At 42.5% G+C, this 15,960-nt stretch overlaps 1 protein-coding gene across 1 annotated transcript in view; it reads right to left on the bottom strand.

The window, feature by feature from the left end:
* LOC110015840 (CD209 antigen-like protein E) overlaps positions 1 to 15,960 on the bottom strand; it is a 900,664-nt gene that overhangs the window by 648,234 nt on the left and 236,470 nt on the right. The window lies entirely within an intron of this gene.

Here is a 15,960-nt window from a genome sequence, read left to right as displayed (position 1 = left end):
TCAGATAGTGAAACTCTGACCAGTTCAATTTCCTAATCTTACAGGAAGATCTGCAGTCTCTTCAAAGGGGTCTACAGGAGAAAGTTTGCCTGCTAGAGTCTTCAGCAGTACACAAAATAGGTCCAAAGCAAGACGTGGTGACATCGCGTCACATGTTTGGTGTTACAGAGTGAAGGAGAACAGTAATCCCCCCTCCAACACAAAATCCTCCGGCAGGCGGCCGTGTCGCGCACTTAAAACCGCACGCAGCTTGTAACGGAAATGAATACAATGAAAATGAATAATTACAACGCAGTAAATTTGTCGTATTTCCTCGCGAGACAGAAACTCCTGTTGTAGAATGTGTGTGTGCTTCTGAAAGCGCACGCGTGTGTGTGTAAAGGGAGCCACGTGCAGAAGAGGCGGTGAAAGCGTGCGCCGACGAGAGACAGTAACGCGCGAGAGTGGGAGAGAAGGAGAGAACAGTCTGAAAGAAAGAAGGAAAGTCTGAACACAGGACTAGCAGAAAAAGGAAATTATCAGCAAAAATGAAAGCGTTTAATGTGTTTATTATACAGCGGGGAAAATAAGTATTGAACATGTCAACATTTCTCTCAAAAAACATATTTCATTTTTTTTTTTTTAACTTGTCCTGTCCAACAGCTAGGCAAACAGATGAGAGCTGAGGGCCTCTTGTGTTGGACATATTTTATTTTAACAAGAGGGGTTATTCATCTTCAGACAAACCAAAGGTATGTCTGAATAAACCCCTTTTGTAATTGAGGCCAAAATTTATTAATTTCAATCATGTTTGAAAATCTTTGGTGTTGGACCGGACGGAAAAGGAAAGAGGGGAAGAAGAGAGAGGGACGTTAGAGAGAGGGGGGGGTAGGAGGGTGATAATAGGAGGGGAAGGGGGGTAAGACCATGAAGCAGCATAGAGCAGGCAGGTTTACTGGTTGTTTATCGTTACGGTACGGTTCAAATGTAGTACAAAAAGGGCGGGGCCTGTTCACACACACTCAAATATTATCAACACACCTGCTAGCCGCAAAAATGTCCACATGTCAACATGCACACAAAACAGATAGTGTTCACGAACGCATACCTATGCCTTTAAACCAACTAGTGTGAAATCTTTCATTCATTCAATCATGCAAACTATTAGTGCAAAGGTGAGCAAACACCTGTGCTCAGGTGAGTGTTTATGTTCTTCTAAAATGGATGGTGGAATGTGAAAAGAAGGAGGAGGAGCGCCCAGCCACCCCCACACCCATACCCCCGCCGCAGCAGCAGCGGCAGCCGGAATTCCCCCAACGCCACACGGGAACAGGCAGGGAACAACCGCCCCCCGGGCGACCAAGACCGCCACCCAGGCCAGGGCCAGCCGGACCGCCGCGAGGCCCCCAGAGCCAGAGAGCAGGGAGGCGCAGAGGGAAAGAGAGCGCCGCCCCAGCCCAGCCAGGAAAGCAGCCCCCCGCCGCGCCGGAAGAGCCCAACGCAGGGCCCCACCGGAGAGGGACGCCCACAGCCCCAGACGAGCACCCCACCACCACCCAGGAGTTCCGGGCATCCCCCCGCCCCGACCCCAGGTACGAGCCAGGACCCCCCAAGGGAGACCCGCTCCGCACTCCAGGCAGCCACCCACCCGGCCCACGGTTGGTCTAGGTAGGAGCAAGGCAGGGGCCCGCCGCCCCCGCCCAGGAGGGGGGAACCCCGGGGAAAAAAGGGCGGCCCACAAGGGATGTTATAAATATGGCCCGACCAGGCTCGGCCATGTTGGAAGTTTGGCGGGGCCCAGCGCCCAGGGGCAAGGACCAGGACCCACCCCCCAGGGACACGAACACCCCCGGCTCAGGTGTAATATGAACCCCCCCACCGTGCGGAGAGAGCACCGCCGGGCCCAGGGAGCCGGCACCCAAGGGACACGGCCGCCATCGCCAAGGGGCCCGCACCCCCCACCAGGGAAGGGGTAGGGGACAGATGGACCCAGGTCCCACCTTCCTTGTAAAATGTGTGTGCGTGTATGGGTGTTTGAGAGGGTGTTTGTGTGCATGTGTGTGTGTTTATGTTTGAATGTATATATTGAAGGGGGAGGGGTGTGTGTACTAAGGGGGGTGCAGTTAAAATTGGCGAGTAGGGCACTAAGGGGACATCTCCTGATTACTCACAGTGATGTCCCCTCACCCTCCACACCAAGGGGCCCTAAATGTCTAAGGTGCGGTTAAAATTGGCGGGTAGGGTGCCAGGAGGACATCTGCTGCTTGCTTGCAGTGATGTCCAAGCACCCCCCCTACCAAGGACCCTACATGTCTAAGGTGCAAATAAAACCGAAAGAGGGGGGGCCCACTCCATACGGCAACCATAGGAGGGGGGCCAGTTCCCAAGTAGCCCCCCCCCCAAGGCGCATCGCAGGCTAGACCCCCCACCCCCTCACCCTAATATGAGGTTATATAAGGAAGGGGGTAAGTTGGGGACAGCTGGTAGACTGTCCCCCGGTGGTCAAACAGCCGTCCCCCAGCCCACCCCCAGCAAAGGGGCCAGGGCCACCCAGCCCAGGGGCCCACCCCCGGAGGCGCCGACACCCCAGGCCCGGCACCACCCACCCCACACAGAGAGAGAGGAGCCAGAAAGCGTCGCCCCCCCCCGGAGCAAGCCCAGGCCCCCACCCCCAGACGCCGGCCCTAGAAGAGCTCTGGTCAGGCCTCGACGGGACCGAGGAGGCCAACCGGCCGAGGCAACCACTGATTGCCTCAGCGGAGACCCCGACCCGCTAGCCCCCCCGACCCGTACTAATAATGGGCCCCCCCTCCCCCCCAGAACGCCCCCCCACAGGACAGGGCCGACAAGCCCCCCACCCCACCCCACCCCAGACCCCGCAGCCGAAGCGGGTGACACCCAGAGCGACCGGGGGCCCCGAGAGGGTTGTCCCGTCCCGCCCCAGAGCCAGGGAAGGGCCGATCCCAGCCCCAGGTGCAGATGGGCAGCCCATCCGGCGCCGCTGGGCCCCCCCCACCCGAGCAGGGCCCCCCGCCAACCCCCCCCAGCACAGGCAAAGGGACCACCCCCCCAAGCCAAGCCAGACCACCACCCCACCCCCCCACCACGCACCCCCACACCCAAGCCCAGAGGACCACGCAGCGCCCCAGCCCGCCCCACCCAGGCACCGGACCCGACCCCCCGACCAACGGAGCCCCCCACCGCCCCCGCCAGGCACCGGAAGCCCCGACCCCCACCCCAAGCCACGGCAGAAGGGCAAGGAGCAGCGACGACCAAGCCCCCCACCCCCTAAGTCATGGAGTCAACCACAGGAGACCAGAGAGATTGAATTCTTTCAAAGTTACTTGAGCTTTGGGCTGACATTTTTTCCAAGCTGATATGATCAAACAGCAGATTTCTGTGTTGACTTATGTTTATATTTTTCTTGTTTTTCCAATTTATTAAAATAGTTTTTTTGGCAATACAAAGAGTTATGAAAATGATAGAAGCTAATCCTTCTTCTATATCGATGGCACTCATGTCACCAAGCACACAAAGTGACGGTGAGGCAGTGATTGAAACCTTAAGCCAGACTGATAAATCGGCACATACCTGCTGCCAGAGAGCCTGGACAGGAGTGCAGAACCACAGTGCGTGCATGTAGCTGTCGGGTAGATTATTATCACAGTGCTCGCAAATGTCTGAGTTACTGAGACCCATCTTGAACATCCTCTGTCCAGTGTAGTAAATTCTGTGAAGAGTTTTGAGATGGATTAGCTGCAGATTTGGACTTTTTGTCAGTTTAAAGGTGTTTAGACAAAGTTCTAACCAGAAGCTTTCATCTGTGCTGATGCTCAAATCTGCATCCCATTTTTTTGTTGGAAGGGCAATATTGTTATCTAAATTACATAAAAGTTTGTATATTTTGGAGAGAGTTCTATTCATTGAAAAATTAATCAGAGTGGTAACTACATCTGGTAGCTTTAAATCGTCGTCTTTAATTTTATACTTTTTAGTAATACTTGATTTAAGTTGCTGATATTCCAAGAAGTTATTTATTCCATGTTTGTCTTGAAGTTCCTGGGGGGTTATGAATCTTCTATCAATAATTACGTGCTCTAGTTGTTTTATGCCCCCTGCTTGCCAAGCTGGGAAGTGAATCATTTTTTTGTTAATAAGGATGTCCGGGTTGTTCCAGATGGGTGTCATTTTGCACGGTTGAATTGATGATTTTGATATTTTGAGAAATTCCCACCAGGCTGTTAAGGTGGCATTTATATTAATGCTTTTGAAACAATCCTGTTTTTTAACTGTTTGGCTAATAAATGGTAGCTGTGACAGGTTGATCTTTCCACATAACGCCTGTTCCAAGTCTAACCATGAGTTGGTTTCTGGATTATTTTTTAACCATTTTAAGATGTATTGTAATCTATTTGCAAGAAAGTATTTGTGGAAGTTAGGTAATTCTAATCCTCCACAGTTTTTTGCAGATTTTAAAGTTTTTAGACTAATTCTTGCAGGTTTGTTGTTCCATAGAAAGCTTGATATGGATGAGTCTAATGCTTTGAACCATTTTAATGGCGGTTGTGTGGGAATCATTGAGAAGAGATAATTAACCTTGGGTAAGATTTTCATTTTAACCGTGGCTACCTTGCCCATAAGGGACAAAGGCAGGTTGGTCCAGCGTGTTAGATCGTCCTGTATGCTTTTCAGTAATGGGGTGTGGTTTAGCTGCACCAGTTCTGATAGTTTGGGGGAAAAGTAGATACCCAGATATTTGATATTTCCTGTTTTAACTGGAATTGTGAGTCTTTGTTCCATATTCCTGTTGAGTGGTAATAAAACAGACTTATTCCAATTAATGGAATAGTCTGATATGGAGGAGAATTCATTTATGATCATTGCTGTTTCATTTACAGAATGTAAATTCCTTAAAAACAGTAATATGTCATCCGCATAAAGACTAATTTTATGATGGCTGTGTTTGGTTTTTATTCCTATAATGCTCTCATTCTGTCTTATTGCTGCAGCTAAAGGCTCAATGAATATAGCAAAAAGAGAAGGAGAGAGTGGGCAGCCCTGTCTGGTTCCTCTTCCAAGAAAAAACCTGTTTGAAGTCTGTTTATTAGTTCTAACTGATGCATTGGGGTTGTGATATAATATTTTGATCCAATTGATGAATGCTTCTCCAAAACCAAACTTCTGGAGGGCAGCAATAAGGAACTTCCAATTAACTCTGTCAAAGGCTTTTTCAGCATCCAGCGATAGTACCGTCATTTCCTGGTTTTTAATGGTGGCAAAGTCTATTATATTAACTAGTCTACGGACATTATCATCCGAGTGTCTGCCTTTGATGAATCCAGTCTGGTCGAAGTGAATTATGTGAGGAGTGATTTTTTCTATTCTCTGTGCTAGTGCTTTGCAGATAATTTTTACATCTGCATTGATTAGAGAAATAGGGCGATAGCTTGAAGGACTAGTGGGATCTTTGTCTGGTTTTAGAAGAAGAATTATGTTGGCTGAGTTCATGTTAGGTGGCATTGATTGGCTCTCATTAATAGATGTGACAGTTTTATAAAATGTTGGTGCCAGTTGTTCCCAGAATTCTTTATAAAACTCAGCAGGAAAGCCGTCAGGCCCTGGTGCTTTACCATTAGGCATAAGTAACAGAGCTTCATGAAGTTCAGACGGCGAGAGCGGAGAATCTAAGTTTGTGATTTGATCCTCATTTAGCCTGGGTAGGTTTACATTATTAAGAAATGAGTCAATACTTTGCTCTGACGGATTGATCTGCGGTGTGTACAGGTTTTTATAAAAGTTTTCAAATGCGTTATTAATTTTGACCGGGTCATGGGTGACATTTCCTGTTTGGTCCATAATAGAGGTGATTGATGATTTTTCTCTGTTAATTTTAAGCTGATTAGCCAGAAATTTGCCAGATTTATTAGAGTTTTCAAATCTTTCAAGTCGTAGCCTTTGTATTTGAAATTGTGTTTGTTTATTAATGATGTCATTTAACTGCAGCTTTAAATTTTTCAGATCTCCCAGAATGTGTTCCTGTGCAGAAGCAGCATAAGCAGTCTCCAGGGTTTTGATTTTATTTTCTAATTCTAATAAATCTGCTTTCTCTTTGCGTTTTTTGTGCGTTGAATAAGAAATGATTTTCCCTCTCATGACTGCCTTTGCTGTTTCCCAAAGAACGCACGGTGGGATGTCTGGAGTATTGTTGAAGTCTAAGAAGGTTGCCCACTCTTTTTTAAAGAATTCAAGAAATTCCTGGTCCTTTAACAGAGACGTATTAAACCTCCAGGTTGTACCAGAGGGTGTGGATTTTTCCCTAGAAATGTTTACAGAGACTGGTGCATGATCACTGATAATAATTGGATGGATATTGGAGCTTTGAATATTTTTTAAAAGAGAGTTACTGATTAATAAATAGTCCAAACGGGAGTGTGAATAGTGAACTGGAGAAAAAAAGGTGAACCCTTTAGTGTTTGGGTGACATGAGCGCCACGCGTCGCAGAGACCCAGATCATTCATGTACTGCTTTAGAATACTTGCAGATCGCCATGTACGCTGATTTGCTGCTGTGCTGAGTCTGTCAAGTTCAGGGTCCAAAACAAGGTTGAAGTCTCCTCCTATAATGATTGTGGAGTCAGAGTGAACTGAGAGTGAGGTGAAGAATCTGTGAAAGAAGGAAGAGTCGTCAACATTAGGGCCATAAATACTCACTATACAAAAGTCCTTATTCTGAATGGATATATTAATGATTACAAATCTGCCTTCTGGGTCAGTAACTGTATCCTTATGAGTAAAATTAAGATTTTTATTAATTAAAACAGCAACTCCTCGTTGTTTGGAGTTGTAACTGGCAGAGTATATAACTGGAAATTGTAAGCAGCACATAAGGTGATCCAAAGAATTTGATAAATGGGTCTCCTGCAGTAGAGCTATATCTGCTTTTAGACCATCCAGGTGATTTAACACTTTCAATCTCTTTGGCTCAGAGCCAAGTCCACGCACATTCCAGCTAACGATGTTAAGACTGTTCATAGCTGCTCTGACTGAAAGGGTGTAAAGCTAAGTAGTGCTTGTGTACCAGTCCGTGTGCACGTGCCCGCATTGAGAAGCGCTGTGCGCGTGAACGTTTTCTGGCTATGTGAGCTGCGTGTCGCGTGCGTCCTATGAGAGCCTGTGTGAGGTGATTGCAGTATGTCGGCGTGTGTGTGCGGGATCGCATGTGCACGCCCCTGTGTGCGCTTGTGTGTGCGCGCGCCCGCTCCGTGCATAAATAAATACTTACCGAGGATGAGTTGCTTCCAGGTGATTTACATATAATGAGAGGGGAGAGGGGGGGGGGGGGAGTAATGGAAAGAAAAAAAGAGATAGAAGGGAAAACGAAAACAACAACAAAACAACAATAGAAACATGAGTGGGACTGAGGTGACGAAGAAAAAAAAAAGACTGTTTTCCTGAGATCGAGGTGTGGATTATTGATGATCCGGTTTTCCATTCATTGAAGTAAGTTTAGCGGGTTTCTTCTGGGCGGCGCAGATGTTCTCAGCGCGGATCTGAAAGCCTTCAGCACAGCCAGGGGGTGATCTCCGGGTCCCGGAACAGCCGGCCGTCCACGTAAAGTTTGTCAACGGCCACAATCGCTCTCGAACCAGCAGCAAGATGCTTCCTCCTCAGCGGGAACAGGATCTTCCTTCTACGGAGGATTTCTGCCGGGAACTGGTCATTCACGCTGTAATGCGTGCCTCTCAGTTCCCGTCCGCGGCCCTTCACCAACTCCTTCTGTTTGAAATGTTCGAATTTAGCCACAATAGGACGCGGGCGCTGGTGGTCGGACCTTCTTCCTCCGAGGCGGTGAACCCTGTGGGTTCACCGCCCAAAAAAACATATTTCTAATCGAGCTATTGACATGAAATTTTCACCGGATGTCGGCATCAACCCAAGTAATGCACACATAGAAAGAAATCCAAACATTTATGTCCATAAATGAAGTTATGTGTAATAAAGTGAAATGGCACAGGGAATAAGTATTGAACACATGAAGAAAAGGAGGGGTAATAAGGTCTGGCAAGCCAAGAAAGCAGCTGGAGTTTGTCAGTATTCAGAAGGTTAACCTGCCCCCTATCAGTGCAAAGTAATATCAGCTGATATAGTCCTGATTGATGTCTTTTAAAAAGGTTTCTCACCAGCAAGGTGTTAGACAAGAAGAATTGCATGATGGGTAAAAGCAAGAGCTGTCCAAAGACCTACGCAACCTTATTGTTGCAAAACACACTGAAGGCATTCGTTACAGGCACATTTCTAAACTTCTGAAAGTTTCAGTGAGTACCATTGGGGCCATCATCCGGAAGTGGAAAGAACACGGCATTACCATAAACCTTCCACGGCCAGGTGCTCCTCGCAAGATTTCAGACAGAGGAGTCAGAACAATCATCAGAAGGGTTCTCCAACAGCCCAGGACCACTCGTGGAGAGCTTCAGAAAGACCTGGAATCAGCAGGTACCGTTGTTTCAAAGAAAACAATAAGTAATGCACTCAACCGCCATGGCCTCCACGCATGCACACCACGCAAGACTCCATTTTTGAAGAAGAAGCATGTTGAAGCTCGTTTGGAGTTTGCCACACAACATTTGGATAAACCCATGACATTCTGGGAGAAGATACTCTGGTCAGATGAGACCAAAATGGAACTCTTCGGATGTCATAAGACACAACATGTTTGGAGGAAAAATGGCACCGCACATCACCCCCAAAACACCATACCAACAGTCAAGTTTGGAGGTGGGAGCATCATGGCGTGGGGCTGTTCTTCAGCATGTGGTACTGGTAGACTTCATATCATTGAAGAAATAATGACTGGAGAAAAGTATGGAGACATTCTTGATCAGAATCTGCTGTCATCTGCCAGGCTGCTGAAGATGAAAAGAGGGTGGATCTTTCAGCAAGACAACCATCCCAAGCACACAGCCAAGGTAACACTCAACTGGTTGAAGAAAAAGAAAATCAAGCTGCTAGAATGGCCCAGTCAATCACCAGACTTGAATCCAATTGAAAATCTTTGGAAAGAACTGAAGATCCGGGTTCACAGAAGAGACCCCCGGAACCTTGAAGATTTGAAGGCAGTTTGTGTGGATGAATGGGCCAAAATCACACCTGAGCAATGTATTCCACTGGTTTCTCCATACAGGAGGCGTCTTGAGGCTGGAATCACCAACAAAGGTTTTTGCACTAAGTATTAAATAAATTTCAATAAGCGTGTTCAATACTTATTCCCTGTGCCATTTAACTTTCTTACACATAACTTCATTTATGGACATAAATGTTTGGATTTCTTTCTATGTGTGCATTACTTGGGTTGATGCCAACATCTGGTGAAAATTTTGTGTCAATAGCTCGATTAGAAATATGTTTTTTGAGAGAAATGTTGACGTGTTCAATACTTATTTTCCCCGCTGTAGTTCTAATCACGCACCATATGCTGAACTTTCAAAAAAAATGCGGTGATGCGGTTATCGTCACAGCCCTATTTGTTCAGAAATAAACCACCACAATACGCCGCGGTCAATAATCCTGCAGTTTGAGTCCAGAGTGGTCCGGGATGATGTGTGAAAATGGTCAAGAGAGGCAACAGTCTGCATGGAAATGCACGTCCACTTCAAAGAAGATTTCTCTAAGGAGGACATGGAGGCGAGACCAAGCTGTGGCCGCTGGTCCAAGAAGCGAGGAAGAGGGGTCAGAGAGCGTTCCTGAAGGAGGGGTACGCACTGATCGACAGTCGAAGAGTGGACCCACAATAGGTTCCAGTCAGAGTTAGTGTTCTGTCAGTTCATGTTCTTGGTGAAGAATTCTCATTGAATTGTCTGGTAAGGACAATCTCGTTTATTCCTGCACATCTTCTGTGGTTGCTGTCCTATTGATAATCTCCTGGGGGAGCGGTGAGCTGCCGAAATAGCCACACTCACCATTTGGTGGTTCAACCCCCCAACACAACCCCTTAGTGCTGAGTGTCTAGCAGGGAGGCATTGAGTTCCATTTTTAGAGTCTTTGGTATGACTCGGCCTGGATTTGAACTCATGACCTTCCAGTCACAGAGTGGACACTCTACCCTAAGGCCACTGAGCTTTTATAATAATTATTTCTAGAAAAAAACCAAATCGTTCTTTTTGTTCAATGTTATATTTTGGCAAAGCAAGTTTATTTGTATAGCACAATTCATACAAAAGTAATTAAAAGTGCTTCACAGCACAGGAAAAAAAATACATTAAAAACACCATATATAACAGTACAAATATTAAAATCATACATAATCATCATAAAATTTACTTTAAAAGAAAGGAAAGAGAAAAGAAATCGAAAAGAGGTGTTGATGAGGACCCTTTAGTTATACACACGACTAAACAGGAATGTTTAGAGTCTAGATTTGAACCTCAGCACAGTAGAGGCCTGTCTCACAGCCTCAGGGAGACTGGTCCAGCTTTTAGCTGCAGAAAACTGAAACGCTGATTCCCCTTGTTTGTCCTGATTCTGGGCCCCCACAGGAGGCCGGTCCCTAAGTTCCTCAGAGTACGAGATGGTTCATATGGCGCTAACATGTCAGAGATGTACAAGGCCATGGAGACACTTGAAAACAAGCAGAGCTGCTTTGAAGTCTATTCTTTGAGGTACAGGGAGCCAGTGCAGAGACCTGAGCACAGGATTGATGTGATCATACTTCCTGGTTCTGGTCAGGACTCGAGCAGCAGCATTCTGGATGTACTGAAGCTGTTTTACAGCTCGTTTGGACAGGCCGGTGAGCAGGCCGTTACTTATTGGAGACAAATGCATGAATAAGTATCTCCACTGTTTGACACTGTTTTTGATTTTGGCAATGTTTTTCAGATGGTAAAATGCTGCTGATGTTACTGACTTGATATGGCTGTTAAAGTTCAGGTCAGAGTCCATGATAACCCCTAGATTTCTGACTTGATTTGAGGGTTTAAGAGACAGAGAATGAAGGTAGCTGCTGACACTTTCGCTTTAAATCTAGTTAGCTACAGGGGAGAACAGCTGCGTTTCTATGTGCAAAACATCTTTGATCGCGAAAACTCGCGAAATGCGATATTGGTGATTAATATTGTGATAACGATATAATTTGCGGTATATAAACAAATGGCAAAAAAACTAAAAACATCTTTCGCATTTCACAGCAACATTTTAAAAATGATGGTACAAAGATCAAAATGTCTACTTGGTAAATGGCGTATCCTTATGTAGCGCTTTTCTACCTTCAAGGACAAAGCGCTTTTACAGTCACGGACCCATTCACACATTCACTCACACATTCACACACTGATGGCTGCCGCTGCCAAGCACAGGCGCCTGCCTACCACCAGAGGCAAGGAGGGGTTCAGTGTCTCGCCCAAGGACACTTCGACTCATGGGCGTGCAAGGTGGAAATCGAACTTGCAATATTACGATCATGGGTCGACCGCCCTACCACTGCACTGTCTACTTTGGTCTGGTAAACTGATCCATTTCCAAATGTTTTTGCTAAGAAAACTGAAGCTTGAGACAATTGTGTTTTATCTGATTGTTCCAGGTGTTCCGTTTAATTTTATTCCTTTTGAATTTTCGTTTTCTTCAAAACTTTTTCATAAACAAGTAAATAACATCTTTTCTCTAAAATGTTCAGTTTTATTTCTTGCAATAATAAATGGCGTCTTAATAACTCTTGAAAAGACTCGTCTTTATTTTTCAGGAGGAAAATATTTGGTCACAGTTGCCTTACAAAGCAGCAAATTAAAAAAAAAAGAACAGTTGAGAAAGTCACATAACAAAGTTCTATTTAAACCAAATAAAAACCCAAACCATTTTACATCTAGTCTGTTAGAAGACACTTATTTAACAATGACAAAATGATGAGGAACGGAAACAGATGGAAGGTCAGGGTCTCAGTGTAAAAAAGTTATATAAGATAGGTCTTCTTAGACAAAAAAGGTTTATTAAAAATATATTTTAATATATATTATTTTTATATATATATCTGTGAGGACTCCCATTCATCCAGGATGGTTCCGTAGTAGCAAAAGTTTAAAAAAAGGAAATCTGAACTTAGTTTTTCTTTTTAGATTTAAAGTTTTACATTGATTAGAAAGTAAAGACAAAAAACTTTATGATGGTGATGCCATCTTCTATACATTGTCATTTCTCATAATCATGAATTGTTTTTGCAGTAATGCATACAGAACACACACGTCACTGTAGATTCAATATATATGATTATCAATTAAAGTAAAGTTTGATAAAGTGCTTGATAGTAAGAGGCAATTATTTGATTTCACTCCTATTGTTGTTTTTCTACATATATTTTTGCAGAGTTGCCATAATCAAGTTATTGTCCGATTAATTGCTGATTATTCATAAAATAAAATAATGAAGAGCTTATTGATTATCATCACAAGAAGTTCTTACATCATTTCAGTATACGTTAATATGAATCCCACTTAATGAATTATATATTTAACAATCATTAATAATCATCAGAATACATTATTCTGTTAATGCAGCAATCTTCGGTACACATTGCTGAAACTCTATGTACAATCCTCCCACACGTTTCCCCACAAATATAAATTCATATCTAAATCCATGGAAAATAATGACAGTCAAACGATTACATACTTTACTTGAATTTACTCTGCAGGGTACTGTAGCAATGTACTCTCCAATGGGGGTCACATTTAAGCAAATGGAAGAATGTCCATGCTGGCCTTAACTTTTAATATCCATGTGTGTTACTTTTAGTGAAATCACCTATAGTGTTTTTGTGTCTCTTTGCACAGATCAGCTGAACACATTTCTCCTTGGGATGCTTTGGATTTCTTTCATTTGTCGAAGAATAATTTTCTTCTTCTAGATCATTCTAAAAGGAAATCATCTGAAATAGAAAGGAGAGACTAACTTTTCCAGCAGATGGTGTTGATTTTGAGAGAAAACTGTGGCTTCTACATTCTACGACAGAAGCCATTTTTATTTATTTGTTGTAAATGTTTAAGCAATGTTCAGAGGGTTAAATGTATGGAGTCCTATAATGTTCATGATTAAATAAATAAATATGAACTCGTTCAATTACACAATCAACCAATAAATCTCTCATAAATACATAAAAAGATCATGAAATTGTGAAAAACCTGCACACTGATTTTAAATTAGCCATTATATTATTGAGTATATTTCCTTTATCTTTAAAAACCTGTTCATTATTTTAAATAAGGATTTTAAATATTAATTTTAATCATGTTGAATAGTATTATAATTCTCTCTTTTTTCAGAAACTTGGATTTTAAAATCATATTTTTCCAAAGTAGCTTTGTTTTTATTTCATGTTGCTGCCTTTCAGGATGACTTATTTATTTTATGATGAGCTTTTGCAGCAGAATGAGTCCAGTACATAAAAGTGGAACTCCAACAGCCACCCAGCCTAACTTAAACCATAACTAGATGTTCATGAGAAAATAAAATCCGCCGAACCGACTCTAAAACCGCCAAATTATACATACCCACCCAAAGCCGTTTTTATCTGCAAATTTAGAACCAAAATTGTCCAATTTCTGGCAACACCGTCATGTGTTGAGGTGCTGACTCCCCCTGGTGTTGAGGGGTGTGCATTGCACCGTCACGTTCACTGAAGCGACTTCAATCGATGTAGGTGCTACTGCTTCTGTCTGAGTAAAGGAGTAGCCAATCACACAAGTGTCTCCGCCTTGTCTGGTTTGATTGACAGACTCATTCTGCTGGAAAAGCTCATCATGAAACAAATAAGTCATCCTTAAAAACAGCAATGTGAAATAAAAACAAAGCTACTTTGGAAAAATATTGATTTTGAAATCAGAGTTCCTGAAAAATGACAGAATTGTAATAATATTCCACATGAATAAAAATGAATATTTTAAAATTCTGTTTTAAAATGATGAACATGTTTTTAAAGCAAAATGAAATATATTAAATGATATAATGGCTAATTTAAAATCTGTGTGCAGGTTTTTCACAATGTCATGATCTTTTTATACATTTATGAGAGATTTAGTGGTTGATTGTGTATTTGCATGAGGTCATATTTATTTATTTATTATAAACAGTTTGGGACTCCATATAAACGTTCATCTGTTCTAGGATTCAAAAAAGAAAACAAAATGCATTTATGACTTCTGATATTTTAATTGAAGCTTGTGTCACTCTTAAATGTTCATTCATTGATTCATTCATCTTCTAATCTGTTTGTTCCCTTTCAGGGTCACGGGCTGCTGGAGACTATCTTGGCCACCGGTGGGTGAAGGCGGGGGACGTCCTGGACAGGCCGCCATTCTGTCACAGGGCCACAATCACACACCTATACACTCTCACATTCACATCAAGGGACAATTTCGAGTAACCAGTGAACCTATACAGCATGTATTTGGAGAGTGGGAGGAGAAACCCACACATGCACGTGGAGAACATGCTAACTCCATACAGAAAGGTACCCCCTTGATGTTCTGGTTCAGGTCCCCCAGGCAGGACTTGACCTGGGGGCCTTTTTGCTGTGAGGCAAGAGCGCCCTCTTGAATGTTATTCCAAATTGATGCTTTATGCTTCATGTTTGACATCAGCATTTGTGTTATTCTTGACGACAGACCAAAAGGTTGGCAGCTCCATATACTGCAATGATTCTGCACCTTATTTTTGGAAGAAATGCCAATCTCTTAAAGTGTGTTTATCTATTTCAGGAAGTTTCAGGTAGTTTAAAGCCATAATTAACATGGATTATTTCTCTGAAGAATACATTTTTCTCAATTCATAAAGAGAACTAATTTTTTAAAATTTTTTTAGAAGATGATTCTTTGGCTCTTTTAGAAAGACTGTTTGGCCTGGAACTATATGGAGTGATGTTTATGCCACCATGTTGCACACAAAACTTTCTAAATTGCAAATGAAAATATTAATATCTGCTTTAAAAAAATATATTTTTTGCTTTCAATTTTTTCTTGCTTTCAAAATAGTTATTTTTGTTTTCAAAAACTTTTTATAAATATATATTTTTTTAACTTTCAAAATTATTTTGCTTTAAAAAAATATTTTGGTGTTTGCAAAAAATGTTTTCGCATGCGTTGTGTGTAATCTCACTTTTTTCCTTCTTCCTTTTCTTTCCATCTTTGATTTTGCTGACATTAGTTTCGGTTTACCATGACACAGCTGCCATCATGCAGCTGCTGATTGGTCCAGATTCTGACCAATCAAAATTGCCATATTTTAACATGGTGTGCAATGCTTGGAAGCTGAACCAGTCCTTTTTTGCCCTCAATTTTATCTCTTTGGATGAAGACATTTTCATTTTTAATCATTTAAACAATAATTCTTACTTTCTTTCTCTTATTTTTCTTTTTTATAAAGTCAGATTTATGAATTTTTGTCTGAAATTGTAAAAGAAAACTGTCACGTTTATCTGCTGAAATTAAATCAATAGTCCTGTGTGTGATCTGTGAATCCTCCTGAGGAATATATTGGTAAAAATTATGATTTTCTTTAAGATATGTTTGAAAAAAATCAATAAAAGATTTTTAGCACATATTGTTCTATGCTTTCCACAAGTGTTTTGGAATAGATTAACAGCAGTGATGAGCAAAGAATGACGGCTCACCACAGTAGACTCAAAGTATTTAGCAGAAGAAGCATTTATAACTTTTATGTTAACTTTCATACAGTGTCTTATTTTTAAGAACTTGTTTGCTTTTGTCCAACTCAAAAAATAAATAAACATGATAAAATGCCTTTGTCTCGTCATATTTCAAGATTTATTGATTAAAATAAAACAATAGTTCAAATACAAATCTTAAAGTGTGCTGGACGGAGTCGGAGCTCGGACATTTTTTTTCTGCTGCAGAAATTATGAACACGTTGGTTTCACACTGACATAAATAAATTCAAAACTTGGTCTTATTTTAGCTGCTTTGCTGCTCCTTCTGGGTTTTA

This window comes from Oryzias latipes, chromosome 11, assembly GCF_002234675.1.
Source record: "Oryzias latipes chromosome 11, ASM223467v1".
In the NCBI taxonomy this organism is placed as follows: Eukaryota; Metazoa; Chordata; class Actinopteri; order Beloniformes; family Adrianichthyidae; genus Oryzias; species Oryzias latipes.
The sequence above is the reverse complement of the archived record's forward strand: the minus strand, read 5'-3'. Positions and strand labels throughout refer to the sequence as shown.